Below are 25,237 nucleotides of genomic sequence, written 5' to 3' on the forward strand. Positions count from 1 at the left end.
GGGCATGGCCTGGAGGGTGGAGAAAAGGCAACTTCGGAGAGAGTGCCTGGAAGGGCCCAACAGGAGACCTCAGGATGAACAAGCAGGGGAGGAGCATTGCAAGAAGATGGAGGCATTAAAAAGAGTGGAGTGTTTGGGGAGCTAACCTAATAGAGCTTGACTGGGCCCAACATTGTGTTTCAGGCATGGTGGAGAAGTAGGAGACGTCCCCGGGGAACTGCATGGTGGTTAGATTACTCATTGCCACACCAAGAAGCTTGGACTTTCCCTTTGGCAACACAATGGGAATAACATGGTCAGAGGTACACAGTGGAACAGTCACCACCACGGGTGCAGCATGAGGGCTGAAGGAGACTGGAATCCGGGCAACAAAAGGATCAAAAAATGGGGTTGATGTGGTGGAAGGTGATGGGGACCTGAAGCAGGACAGGACAGTAGGATTGAAGAGACAGGAACGATCAAGGAGATAGCAAAGAGGCATTCTTTAGACATTGTCAATAAATCACCTGGTGTCCACCAAGACCTTTCTGCGGTATCAGGACCTCAAAATGGACATCCTCCTTCCTGTGGGATGCTTTCATAAAAAGAAATGCAGGGGTTCAGAAAGGAAGGCATTCTCATGGACATAAGGGGTTTACTGTCTATAGGGCTCCTTCCTGTGCTTTATCTTTTTTTTTTTTAAGATTTTATTTATTTATTCATGAGAGACACAGAGAAAGATACAGAGACATGGGCAGAAGGAGAAGCAGGCTCGCTGCGGAGAGCCCAATGGGGGACTCGATCCCAGGACCCCGGGATCACACCCTGAGCTGAAGATGCTCAACCACTGAGGCACACAGGCATCCCCCTGTGCCTTATCTTACTTGTCATTACAGGAGTCCTGAGAGGCACATTATTAGTCTTTAAAATTATGTTTTGGTAAAAAAAAATTATGTTTTGGTTTATCGGATTATCAAAAAAGATATAGAAACAATAATTGTGGAATGCTTAACATACTTAAAAAAAAAAAAAAAGGAGTAGGAAGTTAGAATTGCCTTAGCCCCAGATTGATAATGAGTTAATTTGTTGGTCAACCGGCTGCTTAGAATGCCATGTTAAGTGAAAAAAATACAAACATTTCAATCCCAATTTTATAACCATAACAACAAAAGGTATTTTTCTAGCCTTTATTGTGGCTACAAAATTGGGATTGAAATATAAATAAGTTTTACCTTTTTTTTTTCTTAGCATTAGATTGCAACCTTTTTTAACGCTAATAAATCAAGCCTGCAAGCCTAATTTCGCACTGCTGCACGGTCCTCAAACACACGGGTGTGCTGTAATTTATTAATACAAGTATCTGCTAATAAGGTGTTGAGGGACATTTCCATATATGGAAACTTTTGCTTTCATAAATATGCTTTGCTAGCCACCCAGTAACCTACATTGCCCTCCTTTTATTCCTCAATTCATTTCTTTTTTTTTAATAATAAATTTATTTTTTATTGGTGTTCAATTTGCCAACATACAGAATAACACCCAGTGCTCATCCCGTCAAGTGCCCCCCTCAGTGCCCGTCACCCATTGACCCCCACCCCCCTCCCTCCTCCCCTTCCACCACCCCTAGTTCGTTTCCCAGAGTTAGGAGTCTTTATTCATTTCTTGCAGCAAATTCCTAGAAGTGTAATCTCTGGGGGAAAAGGATATGTGAATTTCAAAGACTCGGTATTTAATTAGTGATTTCAATCCGCCACACCTTCCCGCAGTGAATGAGCCAGCTTCTGTTACCGACCTTCATCAGCACTGATCACTATCTTTTAAAAAGCTTTGTCAATCTGATAGACATAAAGCCGTATCTCATCATTGGGTTAATTGGAGTGTCCTTATCACTAGTGTGGTTCAACTCTTTCTCTTGTTTTCTAGATGAGGAAACTGAGGGTGAGTGACTTGCCCATACCACGGATCCCACGGATCGATCCAGTAGGCCGCAACGTTGGATGTAAGCCAGCCCACGCAGACTCCCTGGCCTGCTGACTCCCCCATGGGTGACACCGCTCCATCGCCCCGTTGATGCTGGGGAGAGTCCCCCTGACTTCTCTGTGTTGACTGGGTTTCCATTCCTTGAGGCCACACCGTCAGGAGCTGCTGCTGGCCTGCTATGTCAAAGCAAGAAGACACCCTTCCTGGTGAGGGGCAGCGGCTCCCTCAGCCTGTCAGAGGGACAGTTCATGCTGTGCTCAGGGTGGAGGCCACAGGTATGGCAAATGCTTAGGTGGCTGGTTTCTATTGAACTCCTGGAAAGAAAATGAGAGAAGGACCTGAACCCCATGTTCTTTAGAGAAAACAAGCCTGAGCTGGCAGCCCACAGCCAAATAAACCCTTGCTGCCTCGGGGCAGGCTCTGCAGCCTGGCACACAAGGAGGCCCTGAGAACCAGGCCCGGCCTACCTCCACCCCGGGATCCACACCACCGTCTGCCATGCCAGCGTCGTTTGCTCACACTCCGTGTTTTCCTAGCATCTGCCTGTGTCTTGTCCTCCCTTTCCTCATCCTCTTCTCTGTTCCTTGTCCTTTTCAGAGGCCTCGATAGCACCAGCCTTGACTCTACCTAAAGTCCTCCCCTGGGGACAGGATTGGTTGTTTGATGTGTCCTCGAAGGGAACGTGTTTTACTCACCCCCGTGTGGTCCTGGTCCCACGTTCTCAAGGTGAATGGACTGAATGGGGGTTGAAAGTCCCACAGAGAATCTACAGGATTCCATTTGACATTGACTGCAGATTCCTTCATTCACCCAGCGTGTGTTCACGGAGGGGCCACAGCGAGCCAGACGCCGTTGGGCGCAGCCATAGAACAGACACTCCCTGTTCCAGCACGGAGGCTGTCAGCTTTCCAGCAGCTCTGCGTGTTGGCAGCTCTCAGCTGTGTCCCTCTGTGGGAATGTCCTCAGCTGAAAAGAGTGCCTAGCCCCAGCTTTCACTCCCTCTTTGAGGCAGCCTTTATCCAAGACAGGTCAATGGGAGGGTCTGGTCTCAATTTAAGACAACTCTGAAGGGTCGTCCTCAGCTCAGAGTCTCTATAGGACCAGCTGAGTCCTGTGTGGCTCCTGCTTTGCAGGTCAACTTCTCCATGTGTCCAGTCCTGCCCTCCCTGCTGTTGTACAGGGCTCGATCCCAAAGACTCTCCCCAGGAAACTTCTTACATGCGCATCTTCATTTCCAGGGATGCCACCTTGCTGGGGATCCCACCCTGTGACAGTAGTAAGCAAAACAGACATGATACCTGTCCTCACAGAGTTTTGAAGCTGGCCTAGTCATCAGACCTGCCTTTGTTTCTCCCCAAGGCCTATTCTAGAACATCCAGGCCCATTATAGGTGTGCTCATGGTGATGCTTGCCAGTGGTCCAAGCAAAAACCCTTGCAGCCATGCCATTCCCTGCAGCCATAATTAAGACAAGAACAGGACTGACTTGGCATCTTGTAATCATTCATATTTGTTCCATAAATCTGATATTGAGTGTCCTCTGTGTCCCAGGTCCCTGTGCCAAGGCCAGGGACAGAGATACGTAAGGTGTAGCTCTTGACTTTGAAGACCATCGTCTGGACAGGAAGATGGATAAGTAACCGGACAGTTGGGGACATAACCGGATCAAGGCCCCAGTGAAGTCCTGCAGAGCACTCTGGGAGCTCAGAGGACTTGGTAATGGCCGATTTAGGGGACCAGGGAAGGAATCCCAGAGAAGCAGAAGGAGGGGAGCAGGGTGAGGGTGGTGTTGATCAGATAAAGAAGGAGAAATGAATTTCAGATAGAAGAAATGTGTGCATCAAAGCACAACTAGGGGTGAGAGAATGAGCACATTCGTGTTCATTATTCACTAAGCTCCACAACACCCGAACAAGGTTGTCTGCAGGGATCCTTATCCCTATTTTATAGAGAAGCAGAGGCCCTGGGAGGATAACTAGCTTGTTATATACGGCTGCTGGACTTGAACCCGAGTCCTCTGGTATCAAATCGACGGCTCTGTTTATTGCCCTGGTCAGCAAATACGGAATTTTGTTTCCGTGGCCAGTATGGTGCCCGATGAGGATTAAAAGGCATGGAATATCAAGGCTCAACTCCAGATGTGCTTGCGTATAGCATAAACAACAACAACAGCAACGTGATAAGGTCATGGGACAAATGCTGGAATAAAGGTTCATGCAAATGCCCTGGGATCATGGCAGAGATAGGCCCCAGAGAAACGTGCTTAGCCCTGTTTAATATTTGGTACCAGTGATTTGGACAAAGACATATAAAGTCCGCTTATCACATCTGTGGCTGACATGCAGCTGGGAGGGATAGAAAAAATGATTGATGACAAAATCAAACTTCTAAATGATCTCAGTTGGCTGGAACGATGAGCCAAATCCAGTGAGATGGAGTGCAGCAGGGGTCCACGTGAGGGCCAGCATTTCCCTTCAAACAATCAATTGTGCGAGAATAGGAGGGAGCCCGGCCTGGCCCCCGGCCATAGGGGAGAGATGTAGGGACTTCCCCCGGCCTCAAGTCCAACTTACACCCAGTGTTTAAATTCAAAGTCTAACCAACTAGCACGCTCTCAAGTCTGTGTGAACATCATGGTCAGAGCGGTGGCTCACGTTTAGTGGGACAGCTCATGAATCAACTTTGAGGGTGGCCTGATTGGGGTAGGGGTCGGGGAGAGCATCTTCGGATGGAGGAGGAAGTTACTTACACACTTCTCCATTGAACGATGCTCCCCCTGCACCTACCACCTGGCTGGTCCTGGATAATACGGAATGTTGGTCTAGGACGCACTGGGACCTTGGCCGAAGGACTTGCACTTACATTCTGCTGTTCATCTGTTGTGTGACACTGGGAAAGTCACAGAACCCTGCTAGGCTTCAGTATCCTTCTAGAACGGGCACATCCATTGCAATTTCAAAGAGTCCTGTGAGTAACGAATGAGATCACGTATGTAGAATGCTAGACACAGGGCTTAGCCCGAAGGCGGTATTAAAAAATAATAGCACAAACTATTTACCATCCAGACAAATCCAGAGACATCTATCAACAGGCTGTAGGTCCCCAGGTCCTTTCGACTTAGGTTTAGAATCAGGCCTTCCGTCTTCAGGTAGGTTTCAGAAGGGATGATTTTTCTTTGTGTGATCATGCCTTTCTGTTGGAGGTGTGTGTCTGCGTATGGGTGCCTGCGTGTGTGTGTCTGTGCGTGTGTGTGTTGAAGTGCAGTAGAGTTCAAGACTGTGGAAGGACCCAGCTCTGGAATCCCTGGAGGCGTTACACAGGTGACAGAGACAGTCATCCACCTACCGAGTTGCTCCACAGCTCATCGGGTCCCGGAAGGCACTTGAATGAGGGTGGCAGGCAAAGCTGTCTTGGGCCCGATCTCCAAAATTCAATCCACTTTGATTCAAGTTGATCTTGGGGCCTCTGGGGTCTCAGTTTCCTCATCTGACAAGTAAGAGGGTTAGATGAGCCGAGTGCTTCCCAGAGACGCACCCTGGGGAAGATGCTGCGTGCGTCGAGGTCAGCTCCAGGCCGCTCCCTCCTCAGCTACAGTCCGGCTGCCCCACGTTAGGCTACCATGGAGATGAAGCCCCCCTGGCTGTGAGCACCCAGGCAGGGAAAAAAAAAAAAAAAAGTAATTCAGGCAGGTCCTTTCCGGCTAGGCGCACAGCCAGACTCCAGGGCCGCTGTGCGGAGGGCCCTTCCCCGCTCTGGGGGAAGCGGGCGAGGCTGCCTTCAGCTCAGGTGGTGATCCCGGGGTATTGCCCAGGGTATTGCAGATTGAGCGAAGTAGTGAGAGTGCACGCTTGCCATTTGTGTCGACGAGTCTCTTTGAAATTTTACTTCCGATGACAGTATTAATAATGAAGTGACAAAAACGAGTTGGAGACTCCAGCTCACTTTGTATTGCGGTATCGCACATGCAGACTTGCCTCGATTGACAGCGTCTGTCAAGAACAGTGTTAGCCACAGCATAAATAATTAGATGCAACTTTACACTGTGCTCTCATTTTAAAATTTTTAAAAAATGTCCTTTTTACATGACACTATGAGGTTGCCAATTTTCTTTTTTCTGCAAAAGATGGCTTTTCTTTCTGAGATTATCCTTTTCCCTTTTGAGGAGCTAGAGTGTGAAACTGTCATCCTTTTATGAGACGACATAGCAAGTGATGGAAGAGGTCTTTATTTTTATTTGAAATTGTTTTTTTATCGTATTGCTTGGAAGGATAAAAGGTTAATGACCTTGTGATTATTTCCCTCTCTAAAAAAACATTGGCCGGGTCCAGGAAAATACAAGAAAAAAAAAAAGCCTAAAAACACATTAAAAAAGAATTTATGGATTATATCCCTAAAGGAAGGAGATAGGTTTATAATCATTAAATAAAACACATGGTCGAGAGGGTTAATTTTGTGTCAACTTGCTTATGCCACAGGGTGCCCAGATGTTGGGTCGAACATCATGCTGGGTGTTTTGGGATGACGTTAACATTTAAATCAGTGGACTGAGGAAGGAAGATTGCCTGCCTGCCATGATACAGGTGGGCCTTGTTCAATCAGTTGAAGGCCCGTGGGACTAGAACGGAAAGGACCCTCCCCAGAGTAAGAGAGAATTCTTCTCGCCTGACTACCTTCACACTTGGATATTGGCCTTTTTGTTAACTTTGCACTTGGACTAAGCCATTGGCTCTTCTTGGGTCTTGAGCCTGCTAACCCTTCAGGCTACCGCTAACCAGCAGTTGTCCTGTTTCTTAGGACTTTGGGCTTGGAATAGAATCAAACCATCGGGTCCCCCTGGGTCTCCAGCTTGCTGGTTCACCCTGCTTGATCTTGGGACTTGTCAGTCTCCATGATTATGAGAGGAATTACATGAGTCAATTCTTTCTTATACACACACACACACACACACACGTCTACAGAAGTATATATATACAAGTGTATATATGTGTACAAAGTTATTTATTTGTTTATTTATTTATTTATCCATATAGTCTATCCCTGACTCAAACCCAAAAATGTCATCAGAGGTCCCCAAATAGCTCATGGCAAATAAAAAGAGCAACTGCTCTCTCAATCTACTTCTTTGGGACCTTCTGCCTCCGTCACTTAAACCCCTCTGCTCCTTCCAGATAGAATGACCTCCTTCCCATCCCATCTTTATCTGTCAAAATCTTACATGTTCTTGGGGCACCTGGGGGGTTCAGTGGTTGAGCATCTGCCTTCAGCTCAGGTGGTGATCCCGGGGTCCTGGGATCGAGTCCCACATCGGGCTCCCCGTAGGGAGCCTGCTTCTCCCTCTGCCTGTGTCTCTGCCTCTCTCTCTCTGTCCCTCATGAATAAATGCATAAAATCTTGAGAAAAAAAAAGAGAAAACCTTACATGTTCTTGAAGGCCAATTTCAAATATCACTGCCAAAGGAAGCCTCTGTTTTGCTTCCCCTGACGGCACGCGATCTCTTAAGTCCACAGAGCCCTCGGCCATCCCTTCTTGGCCTCAGACTCTGCTTTACTGTGTGCTTATCAGTGCATTTCTGTCTCTTCCCTCCCCACTGGTGGACAGACAGCCGCTCCAGAGCAAGAACTGTCTTTCTCTCTTCCTCCTGGGGGAAGGCGGCTAATAAATATGGGACCAGTTGAATGGAATTGAAGAGTTCACCCTCGCTCCTCTGACTCAAACAACCCACACAAAATTGCTGGGTTGTAAATTTGCGCAGGAAATCTCAAAACATCAAATGTCATCTCCTACTTGCCATCTCCCCACTTTGGACTCAGGACAAGCCTGAAATGGCCCTGTCAGAATCGGTTTTCTTTGGCTGCAACCCCAAAAAGACCTGAGGTGTGAGTGGGAAGGAAAAAAATAAAGTCAGGTTTTTGAATCTGAAAAAAAAAAAAAAACAAAAAACAAAAACAAAAAAACAAAAAAAAAAACAAAAAAAAAACAACCCATGAGAAGTGTTTGGGATAGATTTTTCTAAAGTTTGTGAGGAAGACATGTTCACCACCCCCCCCACTTTATTTACCCAGCAAGCTTCTTTCTGCAGGACAACCCACCATGGACACGCAGAACCTGGTGGCTACATAAGGCAGTGGCCTTGGCAACACGCTGATTATAGATGGATATGCGTACAGCTTAGCGTGGCATTCAAGGCTCCCTAACCTACAGTTACAATCCTCTTCCTCCTTCTCTTCAGCTCACTAAATTCAGCTGGTGCAGCCGAGCCAACATTTGCCGTATCCTGCACTGTACCAGGAAGCCAGGAAGCCTGGACTGAGAAGATTAAGTCCATCTCTTCCAGAGGATCAACACTAGATGGTTCTAAAGAAGGAGCGATGTTCATCAAACATGGAACAGAGGAAGTCAGGACTCCGAGCCACATTGCAGAAAACAGTGACACCAGCCAGAACTGGGCTTAATTGCTGTAGGTTCTGTAGATGGTGCTTGTAAAGATAGATTTCTATTTACTTTCTAGGGATTATAAAAAACATTTTTAAAAAGATCTAATTTATTTATTTGAGAGAGAGAGAGAGAAGCAGACTTCCCCCTTCCCTGAGCAGGAAACCCAATGTGGGGCTCGATCCCCGGACTCTGGAAATCATGACCTGAGCCGAAGGCAGATGCTTAACTGACTGAACCACCCAGGAGCCCCAATGACATTTTAAAAATTACATTTTTTTGGTTTGTTGTATAGTAACCTTATCCAAATTATTTAATCTTTTCAAGCCATGTTTATTCAACCTTAAGATGAATGTCAACATACATAGTAGCTTCTCAAAAAGTGTTTTGCATCAATAGTGGGTAAGAGTGCTCCACGGATTTCCAAATATTATTTGATTTCTACTGGTTTGTGTACACACGGTATAAAGCAGTGTTTGATAGCCTGTGTTCCTGTGGAGGGAAAAGAAGGGGTGCGCAGGCACCAGGACCTCTTCCAAGTCACATTCAGGAATCGCTTGGTGACCCCACATAGATCACTTTATTTTTCTATCCCTCCCTCATGCCTGACGTAGAAGACAAGGAATACTGTCTCTGCCTTCTATCTACCTCCTCCAAAGATAGAGAAGATGATTTAGAGTCCAGGACACAGTGAGTACCTTTGGGAAAATGGAAGGCAAGATTTTTTTGGTCAATTGCCCTCCCTCTCGTTGCTATTCTTTGCCAAAGACAGTTTTTCATGACATGTTTGTATTCTTCAAGGCTGGTAAGACCTCCAGCTTGGAACACAAAAGTGCTTAACTGCGAGAATGACCTGGTCTCGACTTCAAACTTGGAGAAGCTTGACAAATACGTTGAGGACGAAAGATGCGTGTCTACCTCGGAAGTGAGTACAGGACTGGCGGACGGTTGTCGTGAGGAGAACCCTGGGGTCAGGACACCTGGGTTTGAATTCCTGTGCTGCTTTTCATCAGCTATTTGACAGAGAGGAGCAAATGAATTCACTTCTCTGGTTCTTACTTTTTTTTTTGTAGATAAAATAGCAATATTTTATCTATTTCTCCTAAGGTTTCGCATCCACACAGGCCCTCAGTATACTTAGTCTTGAAGCTCAGGCACTTAGAAGGTGACACTGTATGGAAGGCTACCGAAGCTCCGCACATCTCTGGTGCCCCATGGAGAGACATCTCTATCTTCTCTCTCTTCACTCGCTCCCGTGGTGATCTAGTGTTTCATGGTCTCCAATACCATCTACGTGTCTGTGATTGTCATCGACCTGGATACTCTGCACTTCCCCTTGGACGCCTAACAAGCTTCTCAAACTCAACCGGCTTCACCTACGATCATCCCCAGCTCTGCACATGGCAGCTTCTTCCACTCACTTAGGCTCAAACCCTCAGAGTCTTTCTTGACTCCTCTCTCTCAAATCCACGTTCAAGCTCTCAGCAAATCCCAGAGGCTCTCTTCGTTTCCATGATACGTACCAGAGCCCGGCCCCTTCTCACCACCTCTAGGGTTGTCACTTTCTGATCCAACACACCATTTGCCTTCTTCGCCTGGATTCCTGCAACGGCTACCTGACCAGACTCTCTGCTTCTGTGCTTGCTCATATAGAAACTCTTCTCAACACAGCAGCTAGCGCCATCCTATCTTAAAAAAATAATAAGTCCAATCCTGTCACTCCTGTTCAAAACCTCCTCAAGATGCTCCACTTCTACAGAGTCAAGCCAAAGTGTTACCACAATCCCCACAACCCCCATACCTCTCTGACTTCTGGCTCCTTCCACTCCAGCTCCACTAGTCTCTGCCCCTCGGTACCCCGGGAGCGCTCCTGCTCACAGCCTTCACTCCAGTGGTTTCTTCTGCTTTCAATACCAGCTTCCCAAATAGTTCCATATCTCACTCTCTCACTTCCTTCAACTTTTGTTCGAATGTCACTTTCTCAACAAAGCCTTCCCTGACTATTTATTATTTATTTACTTAGATTACTTTTAAAGATTTTTATTTATTTATTTATGAGAGAGAGAGTGAAGAGTGAGTGAGGGAAAGGAAGGGAGCAGCAGATTCCCAGCTGGGCAGGGAGCCCGATGCAGGGCTTGATCCCAGGACCCAGAGACCATGCATGACCTGAGCCTAAGGCAGATGCTTAATCAACTGAGCCACCCAGGTGCACCTGCCTGACCACCCCATTTAAAACTATACCCCGATACCAGCTCCCCAATCCCCTTCCCTATTTTTTTGTATCCATAGCACTTTTGACCTTCCAACATTCTATATTCTACTTACAGCTCTCTGTGAGAGCAGATCATTTTATTTTTTTAATTCACTGATTTATTCCTCTGTAACCATGCCTGGTCCCTGGTAGGTACTTAGTAAATATTTGTTGAATGAATGAACAGCATATTCTATCCTATAAATAAGAATAAGGAGTATCAGTTCATGTACTCTTGAAAACAACCATCGGTTACATTATCTTCCATTTACAGATTAAAACACTGAAGCTCTGAGAGATTGAATAATTTACTTAAAGAGCGTGTATGGACAGATTAAATCAGGTCTCACGGTTTGCAAATCCATGCTCTTTCTATTATGTTATAAAACAGGATACATTTGAAAAGCACCCTAAAATTTATGCTTACAAATTTTCTTTTTAAATTTCTGGCCTTACCTCCTTGCATAATTCCTTCAGGTCCGGCATCTATCAGGACGTTTAGATAAGAAAGGATTCTGTGCCCCAGCACACATCCTACAGTGATCTGTACGTGTGTTGAGCCTTGGCTCTGTTCCCAGACAGAGTCTTCTCTGTCCCCTCTCACTGGGCCATCAGAGTGTAGAAAACCAGGCTGGGGAGGGCTGGTGTTTCATGCAAACGCTGACAAGTCCCTTGACTTCATGTCCTAGTGCCTGACACCTCCTCCCCCTGTCAGGCAGCCTTCTGTGTCTAGGCTTCTGAAACAACTTTTTCCTTCCTTCACACAGCTTTTGTCTTCCTGCTCTTAGCTTGACGTTGTGTCTGGCCACACGGGCCATGTTGGCTATTTTTACTGACAGCAGCCACCAGCGCATATGGTTCCTATTACCACAAACTGTTACCTTCATTGAAACCAGTTTGCAAATGAGTGGACTGCAGACAGCAGGGAGGTCAAGTCCACGTGGCCACTCACAGGACTCCTGGGATTGGCCTGGACAGGTATGTTGGTCTTCATGAATGTCCTTTAAAACCAAATTGGGTTGGACAAAATGCTGATTAATTACACAGATTTTATTTTTTTTCTTCTCCTTTTCCTCCATGCTCAATTTAGTAGGTTTTCAATGGGGTCAAATTTCAAAGACAGGCTGCTTTTTATAGAGAGACAAATTTGAGTTTTGTTTCTTTCCATTTCGGGAGCTTGCTCCGTGATGATATCTAGATGAGATGTGATCCATGTTAACCCCTCAGGGAGTGACGAACAATGCCACGCAGCTGTCAGTGCAGAGAATAGGAGCAGATGATGGGATGTGGTGGGTCCTAAACACCTCCTGCCTCTAGGCGGATGCTTAGACACTCGGAGCTTCAATGTTATGGATAACACTTCCCTCACTACGGAAAACACCTTAGAAGCCACAAAACGTTTTCAAACACAGCATCTTATTGGAGTCTCACAGCCTTGCTTCAAGACTGGCTTTTTCACTTCTCTCTTAGAGGTAACGGGACAGAAGCTTGGAGGGCCTCACTCACTCTCTCAAGTCTCCGTACCTAGTAAGGAATGTCAGCCTGGACCTCAGGCCTCAACACTACTGTTGCCTGAATGGCCTGAAACAAAACCAGGCAAGACTTGTTCAAAGACATCAGCTAGCAGCTTGCAGCAGGGCCTGATGGGGCATGTCTCATCGAAACTGGAAGCTGGCATTGAGACCCGGGCTCACGATGGCACTCTAAAGCTGCTGCCACTCCAGCTGGATGACACAAAATGGGTGTAAACAAAGGGCTTCTTCCTGCAGTGTAGAATGTCATCTTAGGAAGGTCCGGGAGCTATGGTAGTGCACTGCACGCAGGCCTGCCAGAGCGGCGGGGAGGTGAAAAGGAAAGCTCTGGAATTGGAATGAGTCTGGAGGCAGGGGTAAGTTATCACGAGACCTCTTCCAGACTGACCCGCTGTGATTTGGGACCTCCCAGTCAGGCCCTCCGAGGTCTTCTGGCCTCCGCTTTCCTTGCTTCCAGCTCCGCTGAGTTCTTTTAGACACACACAGCTTTTTCCCACTTCAGGGTCTTTTGGCATGATATTCTCTTTCTCTCTCTCTCTCTTTTTAAATATTTTTAAAATTTAAATTCAATTTGCCAACATACAGTATACACCCAGTGCTCATCCCATAGACATAGTATTCTCTTTACTTGAAACACTCATCCCCTGTTCTTTGCAAGTCAGTTTTCCACATAAATGTCCCCAGCTCAGAAAGTCTTTCCTTGGCCACTAAAATGGGTTGAATAGTGACTACCCCCCCACCTCTGAAAAAAATATATTCATGGGCCAACATCTGAAAACTTTCCTGTTTGGAAAAAGAAGGTCTTTGCAGATGCAATCAAGTTCAGGATCTTGAGACGACATCATCCTGTATTTTGGGCTCTAAATCCAATGACAGGCATCCTTAGTCTGTATAAGAAGAAGAGAGAATGTGGAGACAGGCAGAGAGGAGGCAGTGTGAAGACGGAGTTAGAGACCGGAGTTATGCAGGTCTGTGCCAAGGAATGGTAACAGCCACCAGAAGTCGTTGGAGGCAAGGAATGAGCACCCACCCCCACCCCCACCTGGGATCCCTCAGACAACACAGCCCTGCTGACACTTGTACTTCAGAAGTCTGGCCCTAGAACTCGGAGAATACATTTCTGTTCTTTTTAACCCACTAATATGTGGTCATTTGCTCCAGCAGCCCTACCTGTGGAATAAATAAGTTCTGACTTTTCTGGCTTCATGTCACTCCCTGTGTCCCTCTACACTTCATGGCTGTCACATCCCTCTCCCCACTGCCCCCTCCCTCTTCAGTTCCTCTACGCATGCAGCTTCCTCCATCCAGATGCTGCCAACCCCTTGTCTACCTGGCAAACTCTATCTAGTTCTTCAAGACCGACTCCAGAGCCTTCCAAGGGAAGCACGGCCTACTTTCCATCCCTGTGGCCCATTGTTGCCTCTCTGCTGGAGCACATAAGGGAGCTCATGTGATGTCTGAGTACTTGGCTGACTTCCAAGTAGGTTCCAAGCTCTTAGGGCAGCCAGGACCAGGCCTCATTCCTGTCTGTCACCCAGGACCCGACACAGGGCCTCGCACTGTCAGGGTACTCCACGCCAGGGAGTTAAATACTGACTCTTTGCAGAAAATGGCTACTATAATCCACTTTTAAACATAGTATGTATGTATGTATGTATGTATGTATGTATTTATTTATTTATTTATTTATTTATTTATTTATTTATTTATTTTTAGGGCAGTTTAGATTTACAGAAAAATTAAGAAGATCGAACAGAGTTTCCATATACCCTGCCCCCAGGTTCTCCCACTATGAATGTCTTAACATTGGTAGGGTACATACGCTACAATTAATGAGCCAATATTAACATACTATTATTAACTACACTCCATGTTTTATTCCAATTTCCTTAGTTTTTACTTTGTTTGTTGTCGTTGTTCCAAGGTCCCATCCAGGATGCTGGCATTGCATTTAGTGGTTGTGTTGCCTTAGGCCTCTCTTGGCTGTAACAGTTTCAGACTTTCTTTGTTTTCGATGACCTAGACAGTGTGGAGGGGTACCGGGCAGGTATTTTATAGAACATCCCCCTATCGTTATGTAATGCATTTCTCGTGATTAGAGTGGGATGATGGGTTTTTAAGAGGAATCTCTCGCAGATGTAAAGTGCCACATCACATCATCACAGTGTAACAAGTGTGCATCTACTGACATGATTTAGGATGTTGATACTGACCTTGATCACCTCACAGAGGTCATATCTGTCAGGTTCTCCACTGCGAAGTTATTTTTCTGCCTTTTCCATACTCTGTACCCTGGCAGGAAATCACTACTAACAGCTACAATTCGTTCTTAAGCTGTAATTATGCTTTGATTTACTAAGTGGTGCTCTTGATAACATCCACCATTAATTAATTGTCCCAACCCTCTAAACAGGAAACTGATGGTCGGAGGGGTTAAATTATATTTCTAAGGTCATAGAGCTAGTAGGAATGGAGATGAATTCAGTTAGATTGGACTCCAAACGCCCTTTTTATACTGCTTCCCTAGAGTACTAATCAACTAAATCCTTAACATTGCTTTCCAAGTGTCCCAGGTCTTGCTTTGCTGAGAGTGAAACAGAAACCTGGATTGGGAGCAATAATTTACCATCTATACTGTCTTTGGAAGCAGCTTAACATGCATGCAGATTTATTCCATGTACCAATATGAATCTCTTCATGTGCCCCCAGTACCATGAGGAAAAGTCGCCAACTCACGTCTGCTCTGCGTAGAGCACCGCGGGCATGTCAGGCAATAGCTGTGGTGCTCTGGCTCAGGTATATAGCACACTCAGAGTTGAGAGGAGTGGGAGGGCAGAAAGGTTTTAGGATTGTTGTTAAGGCTATAGGGAAGAAATGCAATATAACATCGCAGAATACCAGCGTTTAAGGAACTTGGACGTCCAGCAAGCGGTAGTGACAAACACAGCTCGCTATTCAGGGAGATGTTGGCAGAGCTGGAACCAGAAGCAATGTCTTTGGCTTCACTCAGAACTCTTTTATTGGAGAAAAGTGGCCTCCAAGAAGCGAAGTCATGGTTGATCATTTTGACACTCAGTAGGTTCCATAGGTAAGAACAGAGTCTAAGAAATGGGCTTTCCGTGACTGGGGAGCTATTGTCTTTACAGCACTCTGGTACCATTTGTGGGGCCGTGTTGGAACATAACTAATCCCTTATGAGCCTCATCTGTCCTCCATGAGTAAATCCTTAGCCTCTAGGTTAACTAGGACTAAAAGGTAAAGGGCCCATAATAGAGTATATAAAAAGATGGGAAACACTAAAGAAAGATGAGGAGATGCAATGATCCAAGATCTCTTATATCTTCCCTTCTGACCAGGAAAACATCTTGCTTTTCCCTGAGGCTATTTCCAGAGCTTGGATGAGGACCAGTGACAGGGTTGCAGGTCCACTGGTCTACATGACCACAAGCAGAAATCAGGTAACACAGGTTGGATCCTTTAACTTTTATAGGGTTTGTGGAATTACAACATCAAGGGCTACTATGATAAGTCAGGGGCATCTGAAACTGTTCAGAATAAATTCTTTTTAAGATATCTCTCTCCTATATCATCTCCTGTGTGTCTTCCAGTAAATTTGACATGATTGTCTTCATTTTAAAGAGGAATAAATGAAAGCTTAAAGAAGTTAAGTCTCTTAGTTGAGGCTATGAAGCTAAAACTGGATTCAAGATTTCAATCCTGATATTTTGACAATTTGATGGTAATCATCTTGGTCTCTTATTTCTGTTTGTAACATACACCAATTGATTCTAAATATCCTATAATGCATTCTAAGTCCAGATATTCCAATCAGTAACAACTAAAGAGGCAGTTTTGGAAGATGGATGACATATTCTATTTCCAAAAATTGAAAAATAAAAGGGGGGTAGGGAGCTGAGGGATTTGGGGTGGATCTTAAGGGATCTTATTGCTCCAGGGAATGCTAAAGATGCCAAATGCACTAGGGAACTGGCTGAGGTGGAAGCAGAAAAGAATATGGTATAAATAAAGCTACTAAAAGAGCTGAAGTGAGTTTTAAGATGGGGGATGGAGTGGGGAGGGGGTCTGATTCATTTCTACTAGCCTAACAGTGCCCTGCAGTGAGCCTGACACATGTAGACTTCAGACTAGTGCTAGTTGAAAGGCAGAAAGAAGAAAGAAAGAAAGAAAGAAAGAAAGAAAGAAAGAAAGAAAGAAAGAAAGAAAGAAAAAGGAAAAAGAAACAACAAAGAAAGACAATTGATGAGATAGGTTGAAACAGTCATTAGTTTACCTTCTTGGGACTTTCCTTTTTGGGACATATTTCAAACAAAGTTTTTTCAAGTGTAAATGTAAGGGCTAATTACACAGAAGGAATCTCAAGCAGTAACAATGATGGAGAGGCACAAAGGGTGACTAGCTTGGTGGGGCTAAGAGTGGGTGGGGAACTTCTTTTGATAATGGATCAAATGGATACAGAAGAAAGACAATGACACTGTGACAGTCAAGTTGTGGGGACAATGAATGAACAAGCAGCGTCTTGAAGAAAAACCTGTAAGACTAGAGAGACAGATAGAGATAATACCAAAAAAAGTGCAAATAATTGTTTAAAAGTCTAAACTCCAAGCAATAATCTAACTTCAAAGTGAGAAACCAAAGAATAGAGAGAAGTGGACAAGGGTTTTTCAGGAAGAAGCATTTCCCTCCCCATCCTGGGAGGTTGCGGGGCAGGCACTGAGTCCAGGAGGGCTATCCTCAGAAAACGCTCCATGCTCACTAAAGGGAAGGTGTTGAATATGAGGAAAATGAGGGCAGTTTCCAGATGACAGGCAGGCACATTCTATCAGCCAGTGAATGAAGCTCTTCACCCTCCCCTTCTCAAGATTTCTTTTTGTTTAAAAACAAACGAAATGAGCTTTCCTAATATACTATTTCTGGTCATAGACATAGCAGCAGACTTTGCTCATCTGCCCCCGCTCTGATCATCTCTCCAGGGCTGGGGAGTCAAGGATGAAGGGGTGTCGAGGGGAAGGGGCTGAGGTTCTTTGGAGAACACCGATGGAGAGACACCGGTAAGGAAAACCAGCTTACCATGTGCTGGGCGGTGCGCGATGCATTTTCACATGGTTCATTTCATTTCCTCCAGACCATTGCCCTGTGACATGGCTGCACATATTTTTCCTGTTTTAGTATTGAAGAAACTAATTAAGTAATTCATCCAAGATCATACCACTTGTTGGTGATGGGGCAAAGATTCGACTCCAGGTTCTATGTTCATAATTGTGGTGGTGACTGCAACCCTCGGGCCCTCCCTGAGCCTCAGTATAATTTTGACTGAGGTCAGTGAGGCATGCATCACTTTGGAAATAAAAATCACCCAAACAAGAGAGATCAAACAACAGCAACAGCAACAACAACAACAACAAAAACCTGGAGAATGAAATGCCTGACACATTGCTGTGCATATAGTGGTTTTAAATGAGTGCTTCCCTGGGGTGCCTGGGTGGCATAGTCCGTTAAGGGTCATACTCCTGGTTTCAGCCCAGGTCGTGATCTCAGGGTCATGAGATCGAGCCCCGTGTCAGGCTCTGTGCTCAGCATGGGGTCTGCTTAAGACTCTCTCTCCCTCTGCCCCTCCTCTGATGCCCACACTCTCTCACGCTCTCTCAAAATAAAGAAATAAATCTTTCAATCAATGCTTCCCCTCCCTTGGCCTCCATCCCATACACTGTGCCCCAATATGACCACTCCCTTTGACAAATGGAGGGGTAGACTTAATGGGTGTTGTTTTGTTACATTCCCTTAGTGTGGATGGAGGCCAGCATTCCAGTGTCCATTATGCGGACAAACAAGGAGAGCTGTCTGAGACAAGGGTACTGGCCTGGCGGATGTGACCTCAGGTCCGTGGTAGGGTGCAAGCATAGGCCACCTGCACACTTAATTCTTGTTCTGTGTCAGTTAGTCTTTACTGCCTGAAGACACTTCCAAAGATATGTGATTTAATAAATGGACTAGTAATTTTACCTCCAAGACGAGTTGCTCCATTACATAATTCTCATAGCACAGGATTACTTATGAGTAAGACTGGAGCACCTGTGGGACACTAGACTTCGATGTACAGAATGTATCCATGGTAAATCGAATGAAAAAGGAAGTAGCAGTAAAACTGGATAAGTGAGGTAAGTAGCTGGTAGAGCAGAAGTCAAAGTATTTGCTAGGGTTTTACATATAGTAGGTGATGAAAAAAGATGTTAGGGACCACAAGAAAGAGGAGCAAATTATCAGTGTTCACCCTCCTATTCTCTTTTCTTTTCTTCATCCTATTAAAGGCAATTGTTTTCCCACTTATATCAGGCAGTTCAGCTACAGGAAACTGAGACATTGAAACATAGTGGCTTAAATATTCAGAGGGTGACTTTCTCACATCTGTTAAGTCTGGCTTCTGGAATTGGTTCAATGCTTCACCAATGTCAAGACCAGGAGTCACACAATTCCTTCAGCCTTTAATTCATTCTGAGCACCCCATAGTCAAAAAATAGCTGCCACAGCTCCAGGTATCACATGGTTTTTTTCAAGACAAAGAGAAGGGGGGAGGGACTGCGTAGACCACATATACCCTTTTTATCAGAAACACTAGTGTTTAACCACAAGCTGAAAGCAATATTAACAGAGATTGACTTATAATATGATCCACTGTAGAATCAAGTAACTGGAAACAAATTTTATGGCTAAAGAGAAAGGGACTGCTTAGGCATATGCTGTTATATCTTTACAATAGAAAATTAGGCAGACAATAAAATATTTTTAAAGAAATTGGAGATTTCTTAATGATATTGAAAAATGCTCATTTCAAGTTTTAAGTGAAAAAAGCAGAATTCAAGCTGTATGGTTGCAATTACAATATTTAAACATAGGTATACAGAAAGAGGATTGAAAGCGACTCTTCCAGGGTTATCAGAGTTTTTCCTTTTCTTTCTTTCTCTATACTTTGTCTCTCTGATATCTTCCCCAATGAACAGGTTTAGTAACCAGGAATTATATAATTAAAAAAGAGCTCACCCCTGCCAGATCTCCACCTTTTCCACTCCTTGATTCCCACTCCCCTCCTGCCAATAAACACTCACTCCCATGTCTAGTTCTCAACCCTTGACCTACACAGAGAGCTTCAGATTGTCAACTGCTAGAGCAAGTCAGATCATTCAATCCCCAGGCTGACTTTGGTAGGGCTGCCATATGTCCCAATTTTTACCTGCTGTATAGGTGTAATTATTAATAGACAATTCAACCTTTTCCTTTCAGAAATATCCAATGTGGATGGTAAATTATATGCTCTCCTTGAATTTGAAGGATGAATAGTGACTCTGAATGAAGCCAGGGATGTAAATAGACCATCAAGGCATTCCATTTTGCTAAGGTCACAGAACCCACTAGGTGCCATGGGACATTCAACAAAGCAAAGAGCCTTGGAGGGATGGAGATGTAGCTTCGAATTTGAACTCCATCTCTGACAAGCTGCCTAACCAGTGGATCTCCAAACTTTGGTGTCCTTTCCTACAAACTGAGCACTGTAACACCCACGTCACTGAACCATGACCTGAAGTAAGTGAGAGAGTCCATCCAAAGTGCCAGAGGGTCTGGCCTTCTGCCTGGCAAGCAGAAGCCAGCTACCACCCCCACTCTTATCATAACCACTCTGAGGTCAGTAACCTCAAGTGAATCCCAGGGATCCCCTAGGCTCTCCTTGGTGCAGAAATGGCAAGGAGGTATCCTGGAATCAATGTCAGGGTGATTCAGAGAAGTGGTGAAGGGCATAATCATATCTGATTTATATGCATGAACATGCAGGGAAGAATGTGAGAGAATTAGTGACAGGAATTAAAAAGGCTTTAAAAAACACGAATGTCACTTCCATCAGTTGACAATTTTCCAACCATGTTGGCTATCTGCTAGGGGATTCCGATATGCTCTTGATGTCTATTTGAGACTGTCCTTCTGGGAAAGGCCCGGGGGACATTCAGTGGGCCACTAAGAAGCTCTGTGTAAAGGGATGCCCCATCACAAACCTGGAGGAGCAGAATAAAAAGCTTGTGTGGACCCATCCTGGGTTTAGCCTTTGGACCTGAAACTCTGGCACTCCTTTCCCTGGGAAGGAATTAAATAATTTTTGAGAAATAATGCAAAGAGAAGAACAGCATTGTATCCAACTTCTGACATCTTCTCCTTGGTTGTCATAAAGTCAAGAGTCTTAGAAGCCAGGTTTTGTTGGGAAGAGAACCAAAACGACTTCAAAATTCCCAAAGCTCCCTTATTATCAAGAGCCACTTTGAGTGTGTTACCCTGAGCAACTTGGAAGGTGAGGTGGGATAGATTCCTGGAAACACAAAGAGAAAAAAGGGATGATTCCATTGAAGGGCTCATGGAGTAGAAATAAGAACAAGATCTCCAAGTCAGTGTCCTTACTACCACCGTCATTTGAGGGAGTCAACACTGGGGGGGAAGGATAGAATATTTCAGTAGAAGAGAATCAGAACATTGCCTTGCTTCCTTGATAATCTTGGGAACAGCTGATAGTAACATTGACAGCAACGAGAAGAGCTTATACTGTGGGCGTATCACGAGGGCCAGGTGGTGGTCTAAGTCCACTCCATACCCGATCCATTGAACTCTCACAGCGACCTTCTGGGGCAAGGACTAGCACTGGCCCTGTTTCAGAGATGAGGCCATGAAAGCACAGAATTTCAAATACATTGTCCAAGGCCATTGGCTAGAAAGTGACCAAGCTTGGTTTCAAGCACAGGAAGGATGATCCAGAGTTCATGCTTCAAGCCTCAAGCCACCGCTGCTTCTTGGTCGTGACATGAGATCATATGTCTTCGGGGCTTGTTATGAGCCAAATTCTGTTTTAAGTGTATTACAAATATTATCTCATATGACACCCCAAAACCGTATGACATGGGTGCCATTGTCATCCGCCTCTACGCGTGGAACAGAGACCGAGGGAAGCTTTAAAACTTTCACAAAATCATACAGCCAGCAAGTGTCCCAGAAGGATTTGAACCCAGACTGTTTGGATCTGGATCCCTGCTGATGTAGCAGAGCCTCACGAGTCTGCAGTGCCAGGGAGAGCGGACATGGGACGACCCCGGGCTCTAATGAACCAGAGAAGCGGCCCTGGGGAGGACTTGGTCCTCTAGCTCGAAGACAGCACTTACCCACATTTCCCTGCTCCATCACCATCAAGACTCACCTGGACTTACAAAGGCTAGAGCTAAGCTCCTGCCACTTCCCCCCTCTCTTCTCTCTCCATCATCATCACAACATAACTGGAGTAATAGAAGGAGAACACTCATGCCCCATCACCTTCTCTTCTCTGTCTTCACCAAGGTTCCCCAGGATTAACAGAAAAGCCTCCCTAATGACTTGTCTGTGGTCCCTCCCCACCATAGCCAATCCCTCCTGTGTCACTTGAGACAGCTCAAGCTGACAAACCTTCAATGGTTCGCCTTGGCTACAGTAGCACCGTCCAATGGAACTTTCTGTGATGATAGAAATGGTCTATATCTGCCCTGCCCAATATAATGGCCACTAGACACAGGTGACTATTGAGCACTTGAAATATTATGACCTGTGCCACCAAGGAGCTGAATTTTTAATTTTATTTGATACAAATTTATTTAAATAGCCTCGTGTGGCTAATAACTAAAGGTGGGCTAGAGGGTGAAGCCCCACGTCTTTAGATTGACCCTTTCTGACCTGGGCACTGCCTTCTCATTTAGCCCAGAGTGTTCTTGCCACCCGTCCTTCCCCTGCAGCTGTTTGTAGGGTCTTGATCCAGCGGAGCTATTTTGTGCCTTCATGCTTTCGCAAGGCGCTGGGGCTAGTGCAACACAAGCAAGCTGCTCGCTCTCACTGCCATGCAGTGCTTTCCCTTCTCCATCAGTCCCCACTCGGTCTTCAAGCCCCACCTCAAACGTCTCTTCCACCGGAAAGCCTTTCCCAGCATCCCCAGCCAGAACTGGGTCTCTTCCCATCCATGTCACCAAAGCTTACACAACACTTGGCCATCTTTCTTCTGACCCTGAGCACCCCCTGCCTATTTGCCCAGCTGCCTCTCCCCCGGCCCGTCAGTTCTGAGACACCCTGGGACCACGAGTCATTCACCTCTACAGCATCGAGTCCTGGCCAGAGGAGGGGCTCATTCAGTGAACGTACATTCAATTATCGAAATGAATTTTTATGGCACTGGAGGTCTTCCATCCATCAGATCTGATCCACAGTGACAGCTGCCCCTACAATTCTCAGATGTGATCTTCTTGCATGCTCTTCTAAGTCTAGCTAGACTTCTCCCCCGAAAACCACCCCGTCCTCCCAGTCCCTGGCCTCTCCACCACACATCTGGCCACCTTCTCTCCCCTCCCTGCCGCAACATGTCCTTGCTCTGTTGGCCTCTGCCAGACTTTGGACTCTGGCCCACCCCCTCTTACCTCCAGTGGAATTGGATGCCGTTGGTCTTGGCAACAACCTGGAGGCTATACTTGTTCCTGTACCAGCGCTAATTAGTTACTGAACAAACAGCAAGAGAGCCTCAGGATAGGCCCGCGTGCAGGACTTTCAGACTGGGTGGAAAATGTCAAGATGTAATGAAACTTCTGCTCTGAATCACGTCTGGAGAATGAAATGTTAGAGAGAGCCAAGTCCTGCAACACATGAGAAAAATAGGAGAATGGGGCACAGTTCTCGGAGTTTCAAGTCTTCTGGAACATGGTTGGGAGGAGGTGGAAATTCATGTGGCCCGGCAGAGCCAGGATGCTGCTTTGCTGAGCTTCCCCTTGCTCTGGGTTCTGCTGCACAAACCCCTGGTGTTGACTGAGGTTTTGTGCCTGTGGATGGTTCAAAAGAGGCAAAAGGGGTGAAGATTCCTTTAAAATGTGGAACACCTAATATGGGACAGGAAGTTACAGCCACACGGGTTGCTTGGTGTCAGGGCTCATCTCCAACACCCTCGCTTATAATCAGAGGAATCGCAGCCCAGAGAGGGGAGGGGACTTTTCTGAGAGCACAGAGCAGTCAGTGGCAAGGGATTCTGGGCCTTGAAGCCAGGTTCCTTGGCTCCTAGGCAAGTGCTCTTTCTGCCGAAGCTCCAAGGAAGGATGTGGGCTCGGGAAACACAGGCTGACTTTCTTTTTACACCGTGTCCCCTTCCTTTCTTACAAGTGTCCCCAGCAGAGAGAAGAGCTGAAGCATCCGCTCTCGGCTCTGATGTCGCCACACCTTGGTGGTGGTGGTGGTGGCGGCGGTGGTGGTGACTGTGATGGGCTCAGAAGCTGGGGGCCAATGACCTCGGGGCAAGTCCAGGTACGTCCACTTGTCTGCTCCTGCCTGGGTACGTGCTTTGGCTTTCTGGACTTCAGCTTTCCATCTGTGGAGTGGGGAGGTACAGCTGACCTCACGGACAGTTCCCGGGGAGTAAATGAGATCATGGTTGTTAGGTACCTAATTCATCAGGCCTGTTTATCACACTGAGCAGCTGCCCCGCGTCCAGAGGGCCGCAGGCCTCAGGCGACCAGCTGGTAGAGGCAGGTGGGGGTGGGGATCCCGCCCTGCTCTCCAACCCCAGGGGTCCTCCCCACCCCCACCTCACCCCCTGTACCCCTGCTGCAGCCCCCCTTTCCCGCTGGCTCTGCGGCTCCCCCTCCCCATCTCCCCAAGCATCTGGAGCCGCTGACTCAAGCACCAATGAGATAATGTTTTTATTTGCTCTGTTTGTTTTTTGTTTATAAAGCTGGGCTCCTGGGAGAAGCCAGATCCAAAGGCAGGTCTGCGAAGTGAAGGTCAGCCCTGAGCTGACCACAGGACCACAGGGCCCGGGCCCAGCTGGGGAAAACACCAGGCCACCACACCTAATGGGCCTGTCCCAACCGCCCTGCCCTTGCACTGCGACAGCACTGCTCCTTGGTGCCCGGCCCCCGGCTGGCGGCTGTGGTGACCCAAGCAGAGCCTGCAAGGACACTGTCCCGGAGACCCTCAGGGGCTCACCGGAGAGGCTGAGGGACTATCGCCTAAGGCAACACAACACGATGGCGCGTGATGACAACGAAAGCTCATCGGCTCATTTGAGGATTAAATTAGTTGTAGTGAGTCCTTAAAAAAAGTCAACAATTATTCTTACGACAACTTTAGCATGTTAGAAGCGGCAAGGAGGCTCAGGGTCCTGTCCTGGGGGTGGGATGGCGTGGTGGGAAGGGGCCGGGGGTGTCTGATTGGCATCACGTGCCTCTAAGCCCATGTGTATCCTCATCACATAAACAGATACTTTCCTCTCCCTGCCGTGCGCCGGGATCCATGCTAGGCTCTGCCTTGGGGAGACCCCAGAGACGTGTTAAGACCCCATCCCTGCCCCACCAAAATCTTGTAGGGCTGGAAAGAAAGAGGACGCTGTGTGAAGCGTGCAGCAGTCTCCAGCATCACAAGCTCCTGGACCTCCCAGAGCCTCTGTTTCCCCAGCTGGACCTATATCCCTGGTATCAGAACCCTCTCTGTCCTACAGGGCTTCTGTGTGGATGAAACAAGACTGTCTACGCAGAGTGGTTAGTAGAGCTCCCAGGCCATTGTAGGAGCCCAGTCGGTGGGTGGATACGTGATGTGGATGAGGGAGCCCCTTGGAGGCAGCACGGGAAGGTGACATGGGGTCGGGGCATGAGCAGGGATGAGTCCAGAAGGCCGAGGCATCCGCAGGAAGACAACTGGCGAGGAGGTGTGAGATGGTGCGGCGTTCTTGGAAAGTAGTGGCAGCTCGGGATGAAGGCCACGTTCCTTCTAGGGCATCTAGACGTGGCTGGGAAGGTAAGGAGTCGCTTCATGGGTTTCGAGGACCTCGAATGCCGATGTAAGGAATATAGATTTTGTCTCGCAGGCCAGTGGTTTTCAATTCTCCCTCCCTCCTTCTCTTCCTTTCCCTTCCCTTCCCTTCCCTTCCCTTCCCTTCCCTTCCCTTCCCTTCCCTTCCCTTCCCTTCCCTTCCCTTCCCTTCCCTTCCCTCCCCTCCCCTTCCTTCACTTTCTTCCTTC

At 46.6% G+C, this 25,237-nt stretch overlaps 4 long non-coding RNA genes across 4 annotated transcripts in view; 3 read left to right on the forward strand and 1 right to left on the reverse strand.

Moving 5' to 3' along the window:
- The window catches only part of LOC106559534, a 55,084-nt gene extending 48,496 nt beyond the window's left edge, over positions 1–6,588 (forward strand). The window contains exons 8-9 of the long non-coding RNA XR_005367102.1: positions 1,903–2,234; positions 2,557–6,588. This is a non-coding gene — a long non-coding RNA (uncharacterized LOC106559534). The remainder of the gene's footprint in view (positions 1–1,902; positions 2,235–2,556) is intronic.
- LOC111098122 lies at positions 1,596–22,935 on the reverse strand. Its single transcript, XR_005367107.1, has 4 exons — positions 22,655–22,935; positions 5,017–5,947; positions 4,821–4,923; positions 1,596–2,273 (listed from the first exon to the last, which is right to left on the reverse strand). It is a non-coding gene; the product is annotated as an uncharacterized LOC111098122 (long non-coding RNA).
- Positions 11,404–15,756, forward strand: LOC119873967. The gene is made up of 3 exons (XR_005367109.1): positions 11,404–11,619; positions 12,112–12,529; positions 15,530–15,756. It is a non-coding gene; the product is annotated as an uncharacterized LOC119873967 (long non-coding RNA).
- Positions 19,481–25,159, forward strand: LOC119873966. Its single transcript, XR_005367106.1, has 3 exons — positions 19,481–19,769; positions 23,385–23,525; positions 23,953–25,159. It is a non-coding gene; the product is annotated as an uncharacterized LOC119873966 (long non-coding RNA).
- Positions 25,160–25,237: the final 78 nt, after the last annotated feature.

This window comes from Canis lupus, chromosome 11, assembly GCF_011100685.1.
Source record: "Canis lupus familiaris isolate Mischka breed German Shepherd chromosome 11, alternate assembly UU_Cfam_GSD_1.0, whole genome shotgun sequence".
In the NCBI taxonomy this organism is placed as follows: Eukaryota; Metazoa; Chordata; class Mammalia; order Carnivora; family Canidae; genus Canis; species Canis lupus.